Source organism: Mus caroli, unplaced genomic scaffold (assembly GCF_978045245.1).
Source record: "Mus caroli unplaced genomic scaffold, Mus_caroli_1 scaffold_3, whole genome shotgun sequence".
NCBI lineage: Eukaryota > Metazoa > Chordata > Mammalia > Rodentia > Muridae > Mus > Mus caroli.
The window spans coordinates 49,407,950-49,430,154 of NW_028227258.1; the positions used below are offsets into that span (position 1 = coordinate 49,407,950).

Genomic DNA, 22,205 nt, shown 5'->3' on the forward strand with positions numbered 1-22,205 from the left:
TTAAAGGAAACTCTGGTTTGAGAATTCAATGTATGAGGAAAGGAAGTTTTGTATTCTCACTTACAAAGAAGTTGTATATCATAAACATATTTTTAAGTAGTGTGCCCAGATTTATCATCAAGATTCTCTTTTACAAGTTCCTAATAATCTATTATTCAAGCCAAAATGCTGTGGGCTTTATGATATCCACTTATTATTCAGACCAACTGTCTCATGACTATGTAACATCTCATATCCCACTCAGTGTCTCTAGCCTGAGAAAAGTTGGATGTATTTTTCTCTCTCATTTGATTTATGAATTTCAAATAAATGAAGACTTAGCTCTTTAAAAATGGCTATTATGGCCTGCTGACTGATTGATTAAAAACAGAGACTATTTAATGAGAAACTATGTTCTAAGTTGAAAACAACATCATACCCATAGACTCAGCAGGAATAAACATGCGTTCTTAAGCAGGAATATAAAACATTATTTGTTTTGTTCTCCTGAGGCTCTCCTTTGACAGACAGAAGAGTAAGGGGAAAGAAAAGAAGACAGAGCGGGAGGAAGAGAAGGAGGAGAAAGAAGAGGATAACTCTCTCCTTAGCATCCCAAATACACAATAAGGTAATTGAACTGAATAGAAAACAATAATTGGCTTAAAATGTATTTGTATAATATGAAAATGAAGCTTTTCCTAATTGAGTTTTAGAAGAAACATGATTCAAACCTACTGAAACTAAAGACCATGTATTTATCTTTTATAGAAAACTTCCAATGAGTAAGAAAGCAGAGCTTGTGCTTTTCATAAATGCTCTAAGATGCATGGTGTCTGTACCTTTGCAGGCTAGGGTTTACAGATAGATACCAAGGGACTCTGTGATGATGCATTACATTAATTCACTAACCTCTCACTTGCTTGGTCTCTGAGAGGCCAACTCTTTAAAGCTGACACATAGAAGGGAAGTGATACATTGGGTTAATTCCGTGCCCCCCCCTTTACTTCCATTTTCAGTCTCATATGTTTTGGTAGGCATTTGTCACCATTAGAGCTGCATCACACCAAGTATTTGATTTGTCAGTTCATCTGGGCAAATACCATTCAGAACAAGGCATGCTTAGAGAGCAGATCCTAGGTCCAATTCTACAGATGGCCAAAAAGGCTAATACCTTTCAGTTCCCCAGGGTTTTACCTCCTCATGATATGATTTGCATTTTATAGTTATAGTCTGTCACATCCTCTCCACTTATGAGTCATTTATCTACCTATGTACCAATCACCTCTCCAGATGTATTAGTCATTTTCTTTACTCTATCCTTCAGAAAGCTCAAGATTCTGAGCTTACTTCCTCTGAAACAATGATTTTAATGCTACTGTTTCCTAAATTTGTAATTTAAAACCGTATTTATTTTTGCAGTGACATACATGCAACATAAGTTTATTAAAAAGAACAAAAAGAGAGGGGAAAATTTAGAATTATATAAAGCTCTGTCACTAGCTTTCTGAGACAGTTTATAACCACATATAAAGCAATGCATGTTTTTAGTTTGTTAATGAAATTATTATCACTTATACTATTTCCTGTAATCCAAATAACAAAATGAGATGAAACAATTATCAATCTGCATCTAGAATGAGCGTTTTAGAGACTGAGGCTTCTACATATTAAGTTATTCATTCAAGGTCACACAACCAGGAAATGGCAACGTTGGGGTTGCAATAAGATTTAATGAATGTGCATTGCTCTCCTACACAGTTCTGTGAAAGTTAGAGTAATTGTGGCCAGAGAACAATAAAGTATAGATAGCATCAGTAAGAACAGGCAATATATACTGCAGCTATGATCTATGGAGCTATTCCAGCACAGTAAAGCAAGCAGTGAGTATCTACATGAAATATGTATATGTGTGTACTTAAAAAGAGTAAAGAGAAACCTTTGTAGAGTAAGTGGACCAAACACTAGGTCTAAAGTTCCCCATGGATGTCAGGTCATGAAATTCACACAAAAGTCACATATTCTGCATTTGTCTCTGTAGAGATCACAATCTTCACTAAAGGAGCAACATCAATTCTCCCAAGTAGAGACATCAAGAATGAAAACAAGACAACATTGTTATTCTCGATGCTGTCCAACATTGGCTCTTCATCATTTAGGTTACCTAGCACTGTATGTAACAGAAGTCTCTGATTCATTCAATGCACAATACTCATAAATAAGCTTATAATTTAAGTACCTGTTATCAATAGTGTATGCAGTACCCGACATAAGCCAACACCACAATTCCTTTACAGTGAGCACTCTGAAACAATTGCCGTTAAGTAGTTACATAGTCTCTGTAAACACAGGACCACCAGGAAAACATACTTTGCTAATAGGCTGTTGCAATAAAATGAAAATAAGAGTAGTGACTGAGTGTGGGTGGGTGCAGCAGAAATTGACTGTGCAGAGACACAACAGAAGCAGCAGTACAATGTGTTAGCAAGGTGCTACAGCCAATGGACACACTTTCTTTATCCTAGCTACAGCCTGGCTTTTCATGTTCTATTTGAAGCCCCAAGACTTCTCTAAATATTATTATTTAACACTTTTGAGGCTATATGAATAAATTTGTGTGTGTGTGTGTGTGTTTGTGTGTGTGTGTCTAATAAGGGTAAGATTTATGCTGTAAATATTCTGCAAATACAGTCTTATGAAAGAAAATGATGGCACTGGTAAGTTTAAAGCAGAAGTGATTAAAGAAGTTGTCAGTGGTTTCTATAAAGGATAACATGGCAGCCATTCATCAGGCTCAGATATAAGACTGAATGAGCTATCATTTGATCAGATCTATAGACTACTCAGTAGCTAGAACTATGTCTTTGGAGCATCTATAATTTAAGTGGTTAATAGTCCTCTTAATATTTTAAAGCAATCTTTAAAAAGCTAATTTGGCTTTTCTCACAATGTTACACTGACTTTGGATTATTTTGCTTCGCATTGTTTTGTGGTTTTGTTCAGCTATACAGGCACATTGGCCAATAATTCAAGGTTCAACTTAGTTAATGCTTACCTCTGCTAACAAAGGTAAAGGATGACTCACACTGTGACTGTCTTTAGGAAATGGAAACATTGGGTAACAAGCACTTTTGGCAGCAAAGTTATTCATCTGTTCAGAGCAACTGCCTCAGATAAGTGGACTCTGAAATGGGTAGTGATGAGACTTCCTGTCATTAGATGCCCTGATGGATTTCTTATCTTTAGCATAGGTTTAATGTAAAGGGAAGCCTCTGAAGACTTTGCCAGGGGACAGAAAAGTGTTTGAAACACAGCTCTAACTTTTCTCATAGTAGGCAGACTGGCATTATGAGTTAATACACACATTTCAGTGTACACAGTAGTTGGGAAGAGATGTGTCATCTTCTATCAAGTTTACTTAGACAAGATACAAATGAAACAATGGGGAATTGCAGATACCTCATACTCTGTTTTTATGTAGAATTCAAATCAAACAGAAGAATAAAGTTAACATGGTGTGTATTTATTATCAGTAGACCACGTTGGAGTTAAGGAGGGGAAGTAGAAAATATCTGAGTTAATCCAGGGAAACTCACATTACAGTCCTCTTGCATTAAATTAAAATGTGATGTTCATAAAGGCTGGCATGGATAATGTTTTAAAGGACTTTCCATGGTAAAATTATGTTATTCTCAATAAATGGTCTTGATAAGTTAAAAGGGATCATGCATTGTTCACCTTTTGAGCAGTTCTATGGCTATTTCTATTCCACATCTTCCCAGAGGTCAAAAGCAAAGTCTAAATTAGGACACCTCCCAAAGACAAACAGCATGGGGTATGTTCAATATCAGCTTATTCAGGACACACCAAAGGCATGCTCTAAAATATATCCTATGACTAAGCCTTGAGTAGAGACTTTAAAACTGTCCTCTATTTACAGATCCCTTTATTTAATATTTTTCAGAAGCTGAAAACTGTGGAGCAGAGAGAATCATCTTTCTTTTAATTCAACACAATGATGCCATGACAACCAGTTGAAATGTGAAAGATTGTCAGATCAACAATTGTTTTTTTACTCCATGACAACAAATAAGAACTGGTTTGATTGACTTGTTTCTTCACTACAAATTTGTTCTGCTCTTGAAGCATGTAGCTACAAGCTCTTTAGTAATCATGCCCTTTATTTCTTTCATAGGGTACATGCTAATTGTAAATATTTTACCTCATTTGATTCTAATTTCCATACAACCTGGAAAGAAAATATTATATGTATTTTAAATAGAACAAATATTATATACATATTCAAATGTCAATATAAAAGTAGCACTTGCAATTGGTGCACACAACTAGCCCAACTAATTTCCTCTATTTTCTCCAATAAAACTTAAAAATAAACCTAAAATGGTTTACATATCAAGTAGTTTATAAATGTTTCTGGCTTATATATAATGTTTGGTGTATGGTATTCAACATGATTACTTTTCATCGAATGTGTTGGCTATCGCATTTCCTGTTATCCACTTAAATGGTCTAGGACTTGGAAACACATGACATTTACATTGGAAACTCTGGTTTGCCTCATTGAGTTTTATGACAATAGGCTAGACCTAACATGTAATTTACCTCTTACCCACTAACTATACTAAAATTTCTCTGGCAACACAATAAAGATATCAAAGCTTGCAAAAGAAATTGACAAAGAATATTTAGTATGAAGTATTATAATCTCCATTACTTAAAAATCTACTTGAGCACTTTATAAGGTATATATATTTTTTTAATTTAATGTCATTTCCTAAAATTCTCACTATGGGGTTCTCCTCACATACATCAACAGTTTTCCATATTCTCTTAGATGAACACATGGCAAATAGAAAGGAAAGTCTTGTTCAACTGTTATTGTTAATTTAATCTGATTCAATCACTAGAAAGAATATTTCTAAAACAAGTATGATTAACTAAAAAACATCTGCTTAAATTCTGACTTCTACTTATATAGCAGGAAGTCGCCCTGAATCATTTTGTCATTGACATAAAGGCTGATAATTTATTCACCCCATCTATTAACACACATTTTTAGGGCTAGCTTGTGGGGAACAAAATAGACTCATGGACCTTTATGGAATTTGCTGTCTAATATTTGACATATATGTGGGCTAAATAATATGGTAAAGATGCTAAAGTGTAGCTCTCCACCATTGATAGTTTCTGGCAATGTTGCGGGGGGAGGAAGCCTCAGAATTCTTTATGTGCCAGCCATACTGGGAATATGACCATGCTGCAGTGAATATATGGGCAACACAAATTAGATTTGTTTCTTCTTCCAATTCTTCTTCTTTTTCTCCTCCTCCTGCTTATTCTCCTTCTCCTTCTTCTTTTTGGGGGCTCACAAGAGTAGAGGGATGGAACAGGGAGAATTAAGAAGGGAGTATGATCAGCATGCATGGTGTGAAATTCCCAAATAATCAATAAAAATATTATGCCTAAAAGATAGTATGATTTACAGAAGTGAATGGTGTTGTCAAGGACATTTTAAATGTCATAAACTTTATCTAGGATCAAAACCAAGCAATTTTCTGAGAATTAAATTTAATACTGCAATCTGAAGAGAATCATGAGTTAACTGGGAGAGAGCTAAGTCAGTGGAAAAAATTTCAACAAGTTAATAGCTAGTTTTATGCCTCAAACTGTGTGTGTTATACTGCTCAATTATCCAGCTACACACTGGTGTTTGTTACTATGAAGTATATTTTGTAGCTCTGTATGGTATGGCCTTTTTTAAGGACATGTTAATAAACATTACCCACCACAAAGCACCAATGGCAGATGAAAATTATTCTACCCAATGATTACTCAATGGAATGACCTGGTTGGCTTATCTAAAGAAACATGGTGATTCAGAGGCAAGGATGCCTCTGAAAAGCCCACCAAAGCATAAGTGACACCCATGAAAACTGGTTCCTTAGAGACCCCTGATCCTGTTTGTAGACAGCTCCTCCAAAGAGTTTCCTTACTCCCAGTAATTGCTTACTTCCTGAGGGAATTGAGTCTTCTTCCTTTCTGAGCTTCTTGATTGGTGTATGTTTAGCTAGCATCCTGAACCAAGAACCTCTTTATCCTCTCTAGAACAGTGTTTCTCAGTTTGTGGTCACAACCCCTTTGGGGGTCATATATCCAATATTCTCCATATCAGATATTTGCATCATGATTTGTAACTGTAGCAACATTATAATTATGACATAGTAAATGAAATAGTTTTATGGTAGGGGTCACCACAACATGAGGAACTGTATTAAATGGTCATTGCATTAGAAAGATGGAGATCCACTACTTTAGAGGAATGTTTCACACTGCTGGAAATAGATAACAATATGTCAATAGTCTATCCCTTCTTCCAGCCATTCCATTGTTTCTGTCCTATATTTAACAATGATTCCTAGGTCTTGGAGTGGCATGGTATTGATATCTGATTATTTTCTCCTATTTAGGGCAAGGCATTGGACCACAATCCCACAGGAACACTAATATAACACTAACTAATATCAAGAGTTTGGTCAGTTGAGTCACTGAACTAGCTGATATACATTGTAGGGGAAAGAAGAATATAGCCCTTTAAGACCAAGCCTCAAAGTCCCAGTAATCAAATACAAATGTTTATAAAGCAACTTCACAGGCATAGCATATCAATCTTGCAAAGTGCTAGCACTAGTTTCCACCACTAGGCTATGACTTGTTCAGCTACAGGTCTTCATTTTGGCTTTATGATATCAAACAGGAGTTCTGTCATTCAAAGCAAACCTTAAATCAAATCAGAAAATAGCTGCTTGTTCCTATAGTTTGTTACACTATTACACAAGTAAATACAACTTGGCTAACATGATAGTAGTTATAACACAGGGCCTATGATCAAACAAGAAAGTAAAATGCAACTCACCATGGCCTGTTTATAAAGCATCTTCCAACACTGGGAAGGCCAGTCAATTGGAAGGGTTTTCCAGCTCACTTTCAGTTTGATTTCTTCATGTTCTTCAACTAGAGCATGCAATATGGTATCACTAGCAATAAGTATTAGCATACAGCTGATAGCAGCATTAATCGTCTGTGTAGTTTTGGTTTTTTTGAACCATATATGGGCTTCCCTGGACAAGAAATTATATGGTGGTATTATATTCTGCAAAATATTGTTCAATAGTCTTACGGCTTCTGAGATTATTTCTTCCTAATACAAATCACTGTCATTCAAACTCTTCAACTCCTGCTACTACTGTGCTTCCTATAATTTTCTAAACTTGAAAAATACTCATGTGTGGTGGTATATAATAAAGTCATTTTTTTACAGAGGGTAGGCAGACTCTCATGAAATCCACCACAATCCATTTCAGGTAAATGACATTTTGATTTTAGCATTCAGCCATTTAAACAATAGTTAACAAGGTTCAACACAGAATCAACAGATTTCATCATTCCTATAAATTGATGTATCCAAAGAGCAATGCTCATTTTTGTCAGGAAGATAGGAAGGCACTGCTCTATTAAGTCTCCTTTAATCCACAGCCTTACTCCACAAGCTAGCCCATGCCTCGTACATTGCTGTATGGCCACTGTGCATTCTTCTATCCCCAGGAACTAAGTGTTATAGGCTCACATTGCTTAGTCTGGCCTAGGGCAGATGGAGACCACTTTTATGATGTGCACCCTTGGTTTGATAGGATCATGGATTATGCTGTAGTTGCTGGATGCCTGCTCATTGGCTATATTCAAATTCCAAAATGATTTGGCCAAAGACGAAAATATCTAACCCCAGTATATTCTCATGTAGGGGACAAATATACACGGCACACTCTGTGACATAAGAGTTTATGTCTTATACAAGCTTAATTTTTCCTACATGCACTGCACAATAATTTATGCTCATATTGAACTGTGTGGCTCAGGGTTATAGTCTTTCATAGACTTAGAAGCCACAAAACTGGCTTTGTTTTTTGGAAGGCAACATGTTTCTGTGAGACACCTAAAAGTGGGAATGGAGATGTCTCTGACTTTTTGTCTGTCCTTGCAACTCTTTTCTCCTACTGGGTTTCATCACCCAGGCTTGATATGAGGATTTGTGCCTAGCCTTATTACAAATTGTTATGACAGTTTTGATATCTCTAGAAGGCCTGCTCTTTTCTAAAGGGAAAATAGAGGAGTAGATTTAGGTAAGATGGGAGGTGGGGAGTGGGACTAAGTGGAGTGTAGGAACAGGAAACTCTGCTTGGAACATATGGTATGAAAGAAGAATTTAACAAATTAGCTACAAGGGAAGAAGGTTCCATATAAATTTTATATTGATTTCTCTGAATCTTACAAACAAAGTATATGATGCCTTCAGTAACAGAGCCACACCTTCAAATACTAGTGGCTAATCAAAAGCAGTAGTAATTGCTTTTATTTTTGGGGGGACCTCAAAAGCCTTCCTGATAAACAATTCATTGGAAACTATTTCACATTTGGCACTAAGATTTTAATTTAATAACCTGTGGTTTCTTGGTGTAGTACTATTCATCCATGTAGCGTACTTTCATTTAAACTCCTTTTTAGAACTATAATATAAATAATTCCAAAGTATTTATTTTCCATATGACTTTATCACATATTCCTAACTTGACTTAACATTTCCCCACACCTTCTCTTTTCATTGCCTTAACCCATTCTACCTTTAATATTCCTACCCTCAATATTCCTGGATATTTTCATGGGTGTTTGTATCATATCACATCACATCATATAATATTATTCATATTATTCTGTCCTTTCTGAATCACACTGGTTGCCTACTTGCTTTGTAGATGAAGCTAATTTCAAACTCCTGCTTCCTGAGTCCTCCTGAGTAGTAGAATTATATCATGTACCATAGGCTCTGTCCCCTGCCTGTTTCTTTACTCATACTTTTATACCTGCCTCCATGATTTTCTCACTCTTTCTTGTGAGTGAGATATCACTTTGCAAAATCCTTTCTGCATATGGAAGCATCTCCTATTCTCATCTATAATGTACTTGAGTTGAGTGCCAAAACTTAAAATTGTAAATTTTATGCAACATTTAAATGTGTCTATCCCCCCTTTATACAGTAGTTACATCGTAAAGTATTTGAGGACAAAGATTATATCCTACAATTTTAGAACATGAAAGCAGAGTGAACAAAGCAGGCAATGCTATAAAAGCTATAAATATTATGACTGAGGGCAATAGATGGATGAAAAGCATTTCTGAATCAGCAGGGAGTCTTTTGCAAACCTAACCTACACATCTGTGATTCTGAAAATATGTCCAGAGCAATGAACCCATATCAGCTTTCATAATTTAGGCACAAAATCATCTGGGGTGCTGTAATACAGACTCTTAGACCTCCCAGATACTTATAGACCTCCTACCAGAACTTCATAGAAGGAACTTGGGATCCAAGTTATACCAAGCCAGTTAAGGGATTCAGATCCTGTAACTAAAAGACAATCCTACTAGGAATCTGAAGATAATGAATAAAACTAGATATCATGGGACTAAGACAGAGCAGGAAAAGAAACAGGCTCTATCCAGGTAACCTCCAGCCTCCTGTAAATCATGGTCTAGAATGTTGAATTTTAGCTCATTCTAGTTGTATAACCACTTACTCCTTGCTTAACATTAAGTTTCATCAAGCTTCCTATCTATATTTTTACTTTCTAATAGACATTCATCAAATATTTAGAATGTTATATTAAATCTTTCATAGTCTGTGTATTCTAGATTTTTCAAAATGCAAACTTCATACCTAACAGCTCCATGAGAAAGAAAGCTGCTATGGTGTCTGTGTAACAGACTAGGTTCTTATGGCAGAGAAAACTTGCCTAGGGTCAAAGATCATGTAGGTAACAAAGTTGAACATCAGCACCCTGCAATGAAGCTCAAAGCTCTAATCTTAACTGCTACACACCAGCACAGAGCATTTTCTCATAGGCTTTTTGTTTTGAATTTATTGAATTATACTTCCAGCTTCCATTGTGCTCAATGTCTACTACGTGTCTACAATATCTACTCTAAACCAGATTCCATGCTGCATTGTAAAGATGCACAATAGAACACTGCATCTATGGTTTGAAGAAATCTACATTATAATAGAGAATTCATAAAATATGTACAAAACCCAACACATGGATAGATATTACAATGAAGACAAGAATAGTATTCTATAGAGAACATAGGAAGAAACTCCACTTCAGAACCCCAGAAGAAATATTATCTCTGCTAAGGTCAGAAAGATTCCTTGGAAGAAGATACCATGATAGATTGTTCAGCACTGCCTAAGTGTCGCTAGAAGAACTGGCGAGGAGACAGCAGTCAAAGGAAAGGCATACATACAGAAGAATCAAGAGGAATGTATGTACTTCAGGAGCTTTAACTACTTCATTGTCTTGTGAATTGTAACCGATGAATGAAATGTAACTTTTGACAGAACCTCATTTTGATTTCTTTCTTTGGACAATTGTCTTTAGGGAATTCACTCATCCTCAATCATGCTGTTTAGCAGTTTAGACTGCAGGTTTCTTGACCTTAGGAATCAAACCTAGAGTTTCGTCAAACTCACCCAGACTTTTGCTCTAATAATTAGCATAACAAAGGCACTACTTATTTCTAAACATTTTGAACACAAATGTGATCATAATCATCAAATCACAAAAATATCCAAGATGATTTAAAACTATGTCTCTAAATGTATCTGATCAAAGAAAATCTAATGTGTAAAACTTGAATCTTTTTTTTTTTTTGGTTGTTTAAACACTTGTAATTTATTTTAAGGGACCTTCATTTTCAATTTTCATTAACAAGCACAGGGCAATAAAGATGGATCACTTTATTAATAAAATAAAATTATTATGTGTTATTTATACAGGACAGCAATAAAATGTGACCGAGAAGATTAAGCATTCTAGCATGCTGTAATTTATGCCAAAGTAATATCCTTCTTTAAATTCAGTCTCTAAAGCCAAACAAAACAGTAGTAAAAATATTCAAAGGAGCAAACAGGAATGACAAAGTAAAAGTCAAACTTTACTTAGAATGTGGAAAATTTTTAACTGATTAGAATGAACACTTCAGAAATAAAATGTGAAAAGAATAAGAATGTTTAAAATGGCGCCATCTCTCTTCTTGCTATTAAGCATCCATGTTTAGTCAGTGCCATTTGAATGACATCATTAGTAAGAGCAAGTGAGGTGATGTGCTTCAAATGTGCAAAGAGCACTATGGGATGCCTTGCCTAAAGCTGACCCTCTGAAAGTCTAGCAATGGACCACACAAAGAAAACCTGTTTATATGTAGACACATCTAGTTCTTAATTCTGAAGGAAAGAATCACTGAAACAAAAACATGATTTTTGAAAACCAAAATACTAGCCCTGGCAGCATGTGAAAGCCTAATTCCTAGCACATTCCTCTCTACTGAAACTATGGACTTTCTCCAAAATAAAATTTTTAGAACAAATGAGACCTCTTATTCACTACAATGTTTTTGACTCTAGATTTTTATGAGTCTGTTAAGGATATAAATTTCAATAAAGAGTCCATTAAAAAGTCTGTAGCAATATATAAGGGGAAAGAAAAGATAGATAAATCTGTTGTATCACCCTAGAAAATCAGTTAATTTCACTAAATAATAATAGATTAAAGTTTCTGTTTTGTTCTTCTCTTAAGAGGATTTGCCTATAACTTAAACTCATTTGAGAATATGAGCCTACAAAGTAGAATCATTCATAGGCTCTTACATATGACTGTTATTACATATGACTGTTAAATTCTCTATTTTGTGTTATAAATACACTTCTGGCATTGCAGTTTGATTAAAGAAGATGAGACCTTGATGAAAACCAGCATAAGATATAGTGGTATCAAAGTCTTCACCTCTGTTCATTTTGGCAGATCTGGAATTTGCAAGTTTTTTTCAGAATTTCGATTTATCTTTTTAATGCACAGGCGCACACACACACAAACACACACACACACACACACACACACACACACACACACACATCATTGGCTTACCCAAATTCTTTCCTATGCCATATTTTTCATTTGTATTTTTCTTAGAATGTATGAGTTCACTGAAGTTCAGAAAGCGATTATCCCCAAAACTAATAATTTGGTATATCAAGCCCTCCAAAATCTCAGGAATATGTTATCTCTTATATTCCTCCCTCATCCCCCACTATCATTGCTATCATCTTTGATTCATTCTTTGGCTGATAAATATTTTCTTCCTAAAAAATGTGTAATATTTTAAAATTATTTTCTAAGAATTACAACATTTAACTTTGAAGGTTGGTATCTTGCCTGTTTGCTGTGATGTTTATTCTTAAATTAGTTTATTTTTCCTTTGACAATCCCTTTCAGGGGAGTTTATTTCCAATCAGTTTGAAAAAGAGTTTGGGGGAAAAAAAAGAAAAAAAATAAGGGGAGGAAAGGAGAAGGGGAAGGGAGGGGAGGGGTGGGGAGAAGAACTGTTAATGGAGTAACAAGATGGCTCTGTGTAGTGAAGAGGTCACAACCTTAAGCAATAAATGATCTGAACCTCTGTGCATATCCAGACACATTATTTACTCTACACATTGTCACATGTCATTCGCTTATCAAAATTATTTTAATTTCCTGACCTAGATTTTCACATATACTTGGTTTTGAATGTATGACTTTACTTGAATTCAGAAAATGATTTCCAGAACTTCAGAGGAGAAATCCAGGGTTTTTCCATTTTGTAGTTTGTGTCACACATCACACAGGATTCATGAAAGGAAAAGCAAGGAATCTATTTTAAAAGTGCACACATTTCTTTATTCATTCATTAGTGGGTAGACACTATGTTTTCCACTACTTAGGATTATAAAATCTACTACATAGAATATGGGAGCACAATGCCTATGATATACTCAGTTATTTTCCTTCAAAAGTATAGCTTTAATTGGATTAGTGACTCCTATAGTATATAGTTTTAATATATGTTTTCCACAAAGTCCATTCAACTAATGTGTATTCTTACCACCAGTAGACAAGGGTTTCTATTTCTCTTTATACTTATAGCACCCTTTACCTTTGTTTACCTGGTACAATTCATTCTTCATGGGAGGAGATAACATTTTGTGAGACTCTGACCCACATTTTCCTCATTATTAGTGATATTGCATATACTTTAATATTTTGTGGCCATGTGTATATCTGTTGTTTGAGAAATATTCATTTAAATCTTTTGTCCTTTTTTCACTTGATCTCTAAGTTTTAGAGTTCACATATTTTCAGTGATAATACATTGTCAGATATATACATTACAAACATAATATCTTATCACATTGGAAGCTCTATTCTCTGTTTATCACTCCTTTTAATGTGTAGAGACTTTATTTTATGTAATCTTACATGTCTATTTTTGCTTCTGCTTGATGTGATTTTAGAGCAGCAATTCTCAAACTGTGCGCCACAACCCCTTTGGAGGGTTTCATATCAGATATCCTGCATATTAGATATTTACATTGCAATTCATAGCAGCAACAAAATTACAGTTACAAAGTAGCAACAAAATAGTTTTATGGTTGGCAGTCAGTAAAACATGAGGAACTACATTAAAGGTTAGCAACATTAATAAGGTGGAGAACTACTGTGTTACAGTCATACTTAGAGAATCCAGCCTCCTTCCAATTACAATGCCCCGAAGCATTTTCTTATCTTTTAAAAGCTTCATAGCTTAAGGTCTTACATTTAATTCTTTAAAACATCTTCAGGTAATCTTTACAACTACAGAAAATAGGTTGAACTTTAGCTTCATTGTTCTGCATGTGAGTATCCAACATTCCTAACACCGTGTACTGCATAATCTAAGAACATTTGTGAAAAAAAAAAAAGTGAGTTGGCTAGAGATTTGTAGGTGTGTTTGTGGGAATATTGTAATCCTAAAGGAGATGCATTCAACTTTTCATCATGTTGTTCAAAAAATATAAAATCTAAGCTTAAGACTAAGACCACAAAATCTAGTTCTTTTTATTTCCCTTAATAATCATTAAAAACAAAATCTATCAGGAAAGAAAGCTAGAATTTGTCATAGAAAAACACTATGTCTAGGTAGAAACCTAAATATACATAACAGTGTGGCTCTTTACAGAGTATACCATCATATGAGCACAGTATGTGATTGTATGAAGCTTGGTTCACCTAACCTCAGTATGTGCTACAGTAATTTATGTCACAAAGGAAGCCATGGACAAATAGACTTAATGGGTATGGTTTTAAGATTGTTTGGAAATAATGGTAGGATACATTGCCCCCCAAAAAGCTCTATAAAACTTTGAACTATCTATTTTGGCAAAATGAATATTTAAGTGTAACTTTCACCAAAAAAAATGTGAATTATAGTCATTCATTTACAAAAGTTTTAAAGTTACTGTTGAAAGACATATATTTCATGATAGTCATTTCAATCTAATATGTGCAGCACATTAACTCTCAAACCAGGGGGGAAATCCACATTCTCTTTTGTTTTCCTAAGGCTGTGTTCCCGTATGATATAGTTAATGGAATGGGACTCAGCGATGAAAGGATGCAATATTTTGAAAACTTTGTTGACAGTTTTCAATTGATGTGGAGTGTCCCTCAAGAAAAGAGAGATCAGGTTCTGGAAATCAATAGAATAAAATGGTTGAAGCATGAAATTTCCCTTATATCAACCAAAAGCTGATTTATATCTGTACTGGAAGAAACATTATTATTCTCAGTACAGAAATGCCATCTGGTATCTTGATCCATCATGCTTCTCTGCAAGTGATCATTTGCACTTGTTAAGTGTGTGCAGACATGTATAATGTATGTGTAGGAGAGTGATAGGGCTCACAAATGAGCACTGGTACCACCAGAACTGTGGGAAGAAAACACTATTTCCCAAGAATTACTGTGGAGAACTTGTGCTTGAATTCTTTAAGTAATAAACAATATATTCACTTGAGAAACGGGTCATTAATAACTCACTCAAAAAATAGCGAGTTTTTATATTTTGTTGTTTATTTATTTATTTTTGGGTAGCAGGGCAGGGTCTCATTGTGTAGTTCAGATTAGTCTATAACATGAGCTCCTGCAATATTGCAATTGCAGCTTAAGGAGTTGCACCCAGCCAATTCTCAGCTTCTTGAACAAAAATGCTCACATTTCCTCAAGGGGAGACACTTTCCCAGCCATTTCAGTGTCTCTGAAAATCTGATTCCTTCTTCAGTCTTAGAATGACCGGCAGCTGCTTCCTGCCCTTTTAGTCAAGGAAAAGAGATAAAGCAAAGTGGCCCCAGCAGCCATAACAGCTGTCACTACCAAAATGAGGAGAATTAAAAATGGGGTAAATAGTGTTGGCACTACAATAATGATATAGAGAATTAATAATGCGCCAGACAACTTCCTTGGATGGAATTGCCCAAGCATTCCACCAAAAGCTAGTGAGAATTAATTCTACTAAGTATTTCAATCGACAAACTGATATAATTAACTATGGATTCTTTGCTCTGTTTCATATGATGTCACGGATTCTGTCCGTTTGCAGTGAGGCTTTGAAAGGGCAACCACACAGAGTCAAATCTGGTTTTGATAGTGACCTGGTAGAAGCTGTGTAGGGGAAAATCATGAAATATTTTTATCCAGACTTTAGTTAACCCTGACATTTTTAGTGTTGAGACAAGATGCCAGAAGACGTTACAAAGCTTCGGAACAAATAAAGCATCTTGATTTTACATCCTGGTGAAAAAATGTAAAATGTTTGACTAACTTTGAGGACTTGAATTTCCAAGGCACATTATGTTATTATTACTATTGTTCTGTTCACAGTGATCACTTGGTAAGTCAGGTTTTATTAGAAGTCTGTATTTGTTTTCTTGATTTTTTCTTTCCGTTGCACTTCTTAAATGTGTTCAAAATTTTTATAACACCCACATTTACAATGTGCTAAAAGATTATCCAGAAAAATTGTGGGATATCTATAGATGACTAAAACAGCAAATTTTGTTAAAGTGTAACTTGGGGATTTTTCTGTTAAGCAAATGAAGTACAAAAATAAGCATCTACTTAAGTGCAGGTGAGTGAATGTGTTGTTCTTAATCAGTTAGTTGAGAGTGAGAATAAATTTAAACAAAGTGCAGCAATTCACAGTAAAAAGGAAGGAAAACCATGCTATGAATTCAAATATGACTACCCAGAAGATAGGCATCTAATAATCTATTTTAGGTGAAACATCTTTTTTCTCTATTAAAATTATTTATTTAACTTTTAGAGATTATTATATGATTAATCACTTCCCTTTCCATTTTCTTCATCCACACCGCCAACAGTTTTCCTGCTCTCTTATAAATTCACAGCTTTTCTAAAGTAATTGTACACACACACACACACACACACACATCCCTAAATACTAAGTACATACTGCTCTGTCTATATAATGTCACTTGTATGTATGTTTTCAGGTCTGACCATTTGGTATTGGATAATCAATTGGTATGATTTTCCCTGGGGAAACTATTTGTCTACTCTCCACATTATTTATCTGCAGTTCTCTGTGTAATTTTGAAGCTGCCTGTGCTTTCTCCTGTCCACTTTGGAATATCTATTATTTTCTTTGTTCAGCTCATGCATACATAGTCATGTTGGTGAGACTTTATGAGTCTAACATTCCTCAGAGACACAAACTTGTTTCTCTGGCTTTTACATTCTTTCTATCTCTTCTTCCCCAGTGATCCCTGCGCTATTGTGGGACTTGTATTACACATTTATCTTTTGGGTTTTGGAGGAGCAACTCTGCATTTTGATTTCTTCTGATTTTTCTAAAATGGTCTAGGTATATTGCAAAGAGAAGTGTATTTGATGAAGGGTGAGAAAAAAAGTTTATCTGTGGGTATAAGGGCACATATTTAGAGTGTAGTAAGGGATTGTGCTGGCTTAGTAAGGGGGTGGTTGTATGTTCTTTTCTAAGATACATGACCTCACTTGCCATAGGTAGTTGGATAATCTTCCAGTATCAGGCATGATTTCTCACTTGTTGAGCAAGCCAGTCTTAAGATCAATTAAAAAGCTGTTGACTACAACACCACTAGAGCACACATATGGTTATCAGGCCATGTTAGTTGTTATGCAGATACATAGAGAAACTTCTTTTTTAAAATATTAATTCCATAAGTGTTTCATCTTGAAAAATAGTTTCAAGTTAATTTTGACACTATGGATCTTTTATTTATTTATTTATTTATTTATTATCATTTATCAAAGGCAAAGGGAACATCCCAATGAGTCTACAGCATCATAACTTTTCACACGTAAGAAAATATTGCTATTGGCAAGGATAAGTAAAAAATACTTACAGAAAAATATGTGGTAAGTGTACTGTGAATAAAACCTCGAAAAACATATCTGATTAACCTAGGTTAATTAAGTAAAATAAACCATTGAAGGATGGAGTGGAAATGAAAGATAAGAGCACCATTAAATATAAATCTTTCATTGTATTACTCATGTTTTAATGCTTGCTAAAATAGAATGGATTTATAATATTACTTATGTGCTCACTTCTGCAGTATGTATACTAAAATTGGAGTCATGGAGAGAAGATTAGAATGGCTCCTGTACAAGGATGACACAAATTGATGAAGCATTCTATATTTTTGTAAGAAAAATAAATTTAACAGGAATTAGAAAAACCACAAAAATGAATACTTATGATCCCTCTACTGAGTCTACATCTTCAACTTGCTCTAAGAGACACAATAGAGAAAAGGGAAACAAAGAGAATAAAGAGACAGAAAGAAAGCATAACAAAACAAACATAGCCAAGATTCAAATCAAAGCTGAAGTAAATGCAGAGGTGGGAGAGAAGGTTGCAGAAGAGGAAGGGCGGGTAATAGAAAAGGAGCCATCTGCAAGAAGAAAAGGAAGGCTGAAAAGAAGCACATCAAGGAAGAGCTATATGGAAGCACTACAGTTTTAATTCATATAAAAAGAAAAAAAGGAGAAAGACAGACAGACACTGAGGACTAAGGAAAGGGAACTAGAACTCTGTCATCTGAACATGTTTTCCTTAAAATTCACTTAAAGCTTATAAAAATCCTCTGTAAAATAATCGAGGGAGTTAAACCCAAGAGTGAATATCTATAGCTTTTCAAACCTTTTGAGTTCTGATATCTGCTGAAAACCTTAGAATCTTTGATACACACACAAAAAATATTTTCCTTGTATTAAAAATATATTACCATTTCCAGGATGGGGTTCATGGTGACCATAACTATTGTTTCAAGGCAATAAACAGATGCTGTTACAGAAGAACTGGGGAAAATGGTTGACTGCGAAGCACTGGATAGTTGTGGGTAACTGAGGTCAAGGCTGGCCATTACCAAAATATAACAGAAGTCCTGAGGAACACGTCTACATGCCAAGTATTTCCAAAAAGCATTGTTCCAGAATAGTGCCAGCTTCAGGGCTTCTTATTTTAAATTGAAATAATATATCTGACCTAGTTTAAAGTACAGAACTTACACTCAAGTAGGCTAAAGGCAATCTTGTCACCTGCCTCGTTGACACAACTGAGCAGATACTCCTGGAGTACAGCTCATTATCTGAAGCCTTCCTTCAAGGCATGAGTCCGGTCGGGGTTTGTGGTCATTATTTCTCAAAGACAAGGGCTTTTTTTTTCCTCTGGTTATTTTCTCAAACACCATGTCTGATTAGAACACTCCTGACGCTTGCTCATTTCTTCTTCCTGTGCAAAGTCCACTGTTGAGAACACCAAGACTAATGTGACAGAGTTTTGTTTAGTTTTTTTCTAAGAACTTTAAGTTGAGGAAGCGCTCTCACCTAAGTTACTTTTTCAATTCCAAAAATGAATTTCAGTTGATTTGCTGAAAAAATAAACTGAAATTGTTTATTTACTAAACAAAATATTGACAGCATGAGATTCAATCACAAGAACATTTTTGTTAAGACTTTCTAAAACATGAAAATATTTTCTTTAAATATTCTAATTTCATAATGTTACTCAAAAGGGCCCTATAATATGTACAGTGTAAATCAATTTAAAAGACATGGTCAGCTTTGTGTGTATATATATATATATATATCTGTGTGTTCGCATGTGTATAACATATATATGCCTATACCAATCAAGTTAACGAGCTAAACAGTCCCATATCCCCTAAAGAAATAGAAGCAGTCATTAATAGTCTCCCAGCCAAAAAAAGCCCAGGACCAGATGGGTTTAGTGCAGAGTTCTACCAGACCTTCAAAGAAGATCTAATTCCAGTTCTGCACAAACTATTCCACAAAATAGAAGTAGAAGGAACTCTACCCAACTCATTTTATGAAGCCACAATTACTCTGATACTTAAACCACAGAAAGATCCAACAAAGATAGAGAACTTCAGACCAATTTCCCTTATGAATATTGATGCAAAAATACTCAATAAAATTCTCGCTAACCGAATCCAAGAACACATTAAAGCAATCATCCATCCTGACCTAGTAGGTTTTATTCCAGGGATGCAGGGATGGTTTAATATACGGAAATCCATCAATGTAATCCATTATATAAACAAACTCAAAGACAAAAACCACATGATAATCTCATTAGATGCAGAAAAAGCATTCAACAAAATGTAACACCCATTCATGATAAAAGTCTTGGAAAGATCAGGAATTCAAGGCCCATACCTAAACATGATAAAAGCAATCTACAGCAAACCAGTAGCCAACATCAAAATAAATGGTGAGAAGCTTGAAGCAATCCCATTAAAATCAGGTACTAGACAAGGCTGTCCACTCTCCCCATACCTATTCAACATTGTACTTGAAGTCCTAGCCAGAGCAATTTGACAAGAAAAGGAGATCAAGGGGATACAAATTGGAAAAGATGAAGTCAAAATATCACTTTTTGCAGATAATATGATAGTATATATAAGTGGCCCTAAAAATTCCACCAGAGAACTCCTAAACCTGATAAACAGCTTCAGTGAAGTAGCTGAATATAAAATTAACTCAAACAAGTCAATGGCCTTTCTCTACACAAAGAATAAACAGGCTGAGAAAGAAATTAGGGAAACAACACCCTTCTCAATAGTCACAAATAGTATAAAATATCTTGGCGTGACTCTAACTAAGGAAGTGAAAGATCTGTATAATAAAAACTTCAAGTCTCTGAAGAAAGAAATTAAAGAAGATCTCAGAAGATGGAAAGATCTCCCATGCTCATGGATTGGCAGGATCAACATTGTAAAAATGGCTATCTTGCCAAAAGCAATCTACAGATTCAATGCAATCCCCATCAAAATTCCAACTCAATTCTTCAACGAATTAGAAAGAGCAATCTGCAAATTCATCTAGAATAACAAAAAACCTAGGATAGCAAAAACTCTTCTCAAGGATAAAAGAACCTATGGTAGAATCACCATGCCTGACGTAAAGCTTTACTACAGAGCAATTGTGATTTAAAAAAAGGCATGGTACTGGTATAGTGACAGACAAATAGACCAATGGAATAGAATTGAAGACCCAGAAATGAACCCACACACCTATGGTCACTTGATCTTTGACAAGGGAGCTAAAACCATCCAGTGGAAGAAAGCATTTTCAACAAATGGTGCTGGCACAACTGGTTGTTAACATGTAGAAGAATGTGAATTGATCCATTCCTATCTCCTTGTATTAAGGTCAAATCTAAGTGGATCAAGGAACTTCACATAAAACCAGAGACACTGAAACTTATAGAGGAGAAAGTGGGGAAAAGCCTTGAAGATATGGGCACAGGGGAAAGATTCCTGAATAGAACAGCAATGGTGTGCTGTAAGAGCGAGAATTGACAAATGGGACCTCATGAAACTGCAAAGCTTCTACAAGGCAAAAGACACCGTCAATAAAACAAAAAGACCACCAACAGATTGGAAAAGGATCTTTACCTATCCTAAATCAGATAGGGGACTAATATCCAATATATATAAAGAACTCAAGAAGGTGGACTCCAGAAAATCAAATAACCCCATTAAAAAATGGGACTCAGAACTGAACAAAAAACTCTCACCTGAGGAATACTGAATGACAGAGAAGCATCTGAAAAAAATTTTCAACATCCTTAATCATCAGGGAAATGCAAATCAATACAACCCTGAGATTCCACCTCACACCAGTCAGAACGGCTAGGATCAAAAATTCAGGTGACAGCAGATGCTGGCGAGGATGTGGAGAAAGAGGAACACTCCTCCATTGTTGGTGGGATTGCAAGCTTGTACAACCACTCTGGAAATCAGTCTGGCGGTTCCTTAGAAAATTGACATAGTACTACCAGAGGATCCAGCAATACCTCTCCTGGGCATATATCCAGAAGATGTCCCAACTGGTAAGAAGGACACATGCTCCACTATGTTCATAGCAGCCTTATTTATAATAGCCAGAAGCTGGAAAGAACCCAGATGCCCCTCAACAGAGGAATGGATACAGAAAATGTGGTACATTTACACAATGGAGTACTACTCAGCTATTAAAAAGAATGAATTTATGAAATTCCTAGCCAAATGAATGGACCTGGAGGGCATCATCCTGAGTGAGGTAACACAATCACAAAGGAATTCACACCATATGTACTCACTGATAAGTGGATATTAGCCCAAAACTTAGGATACCCAAGATATAAGATACAGTTTGCCAAACACATGAAACTCAAGAAGAATGAAGGCTGAAGTGTAGACACTATGCCCCTCCTTAGAATTGGGAACAGAACACCCATGGAAGGAGTTAAAGAGACAAAGTTTGGAGCTGTGATGAAAGGATGGACCATCTAGAGACTGCCATATCCAGGGATCCACCCCATAATCAGCTTCCAAACGCTGACACCATTGCATACACTAGCAAGATTTGGCTGAAAGGACCCAGATATAGCTGTCTCTTGTGAGACTATGCCGAGGCCTGGCAAACACAGAAGTGGATGCTCACAGTCAGCTAGTGGATGGATCGGAGGAGCTGGAGAAAGTACACAAGGAGCTGAAGGGATCCGCAACCCTATGAGTGGAACAACATTATGAACTAACCAGTACCCCGGAGCTCTTGACTCTAGCTGCATATGTATCAAAAGATGGCCTAGTCGGCCATCACTGGAAAGAGAGGCCCATTGGACACACAAACTTTATATGCCCCAGTCCAGGGGAACGCCAGGTCCAAAAAACTGGGAAT

General features: G+C 35.6%; 1 non-coding gene across 1 annotated transcript; it reads left to right on the forward strand.

Annotated features, from left to right (window-relative positions):
* The first annotated feature begins 17,556 nt into the window (after positions 1-17,556).
* LOC115030677 (U6 spliceosomal RNA) lies at positions 17,557-17,661 on the forward strand. The gene has a single exon (XR_003836283.1). It is a non-coding gene; the product is annotated as a U6 spliceosomal RNA (small nuclear RNA).
* Positions 17,662-22,205: the final 4,544 nt, after the last annotated feature.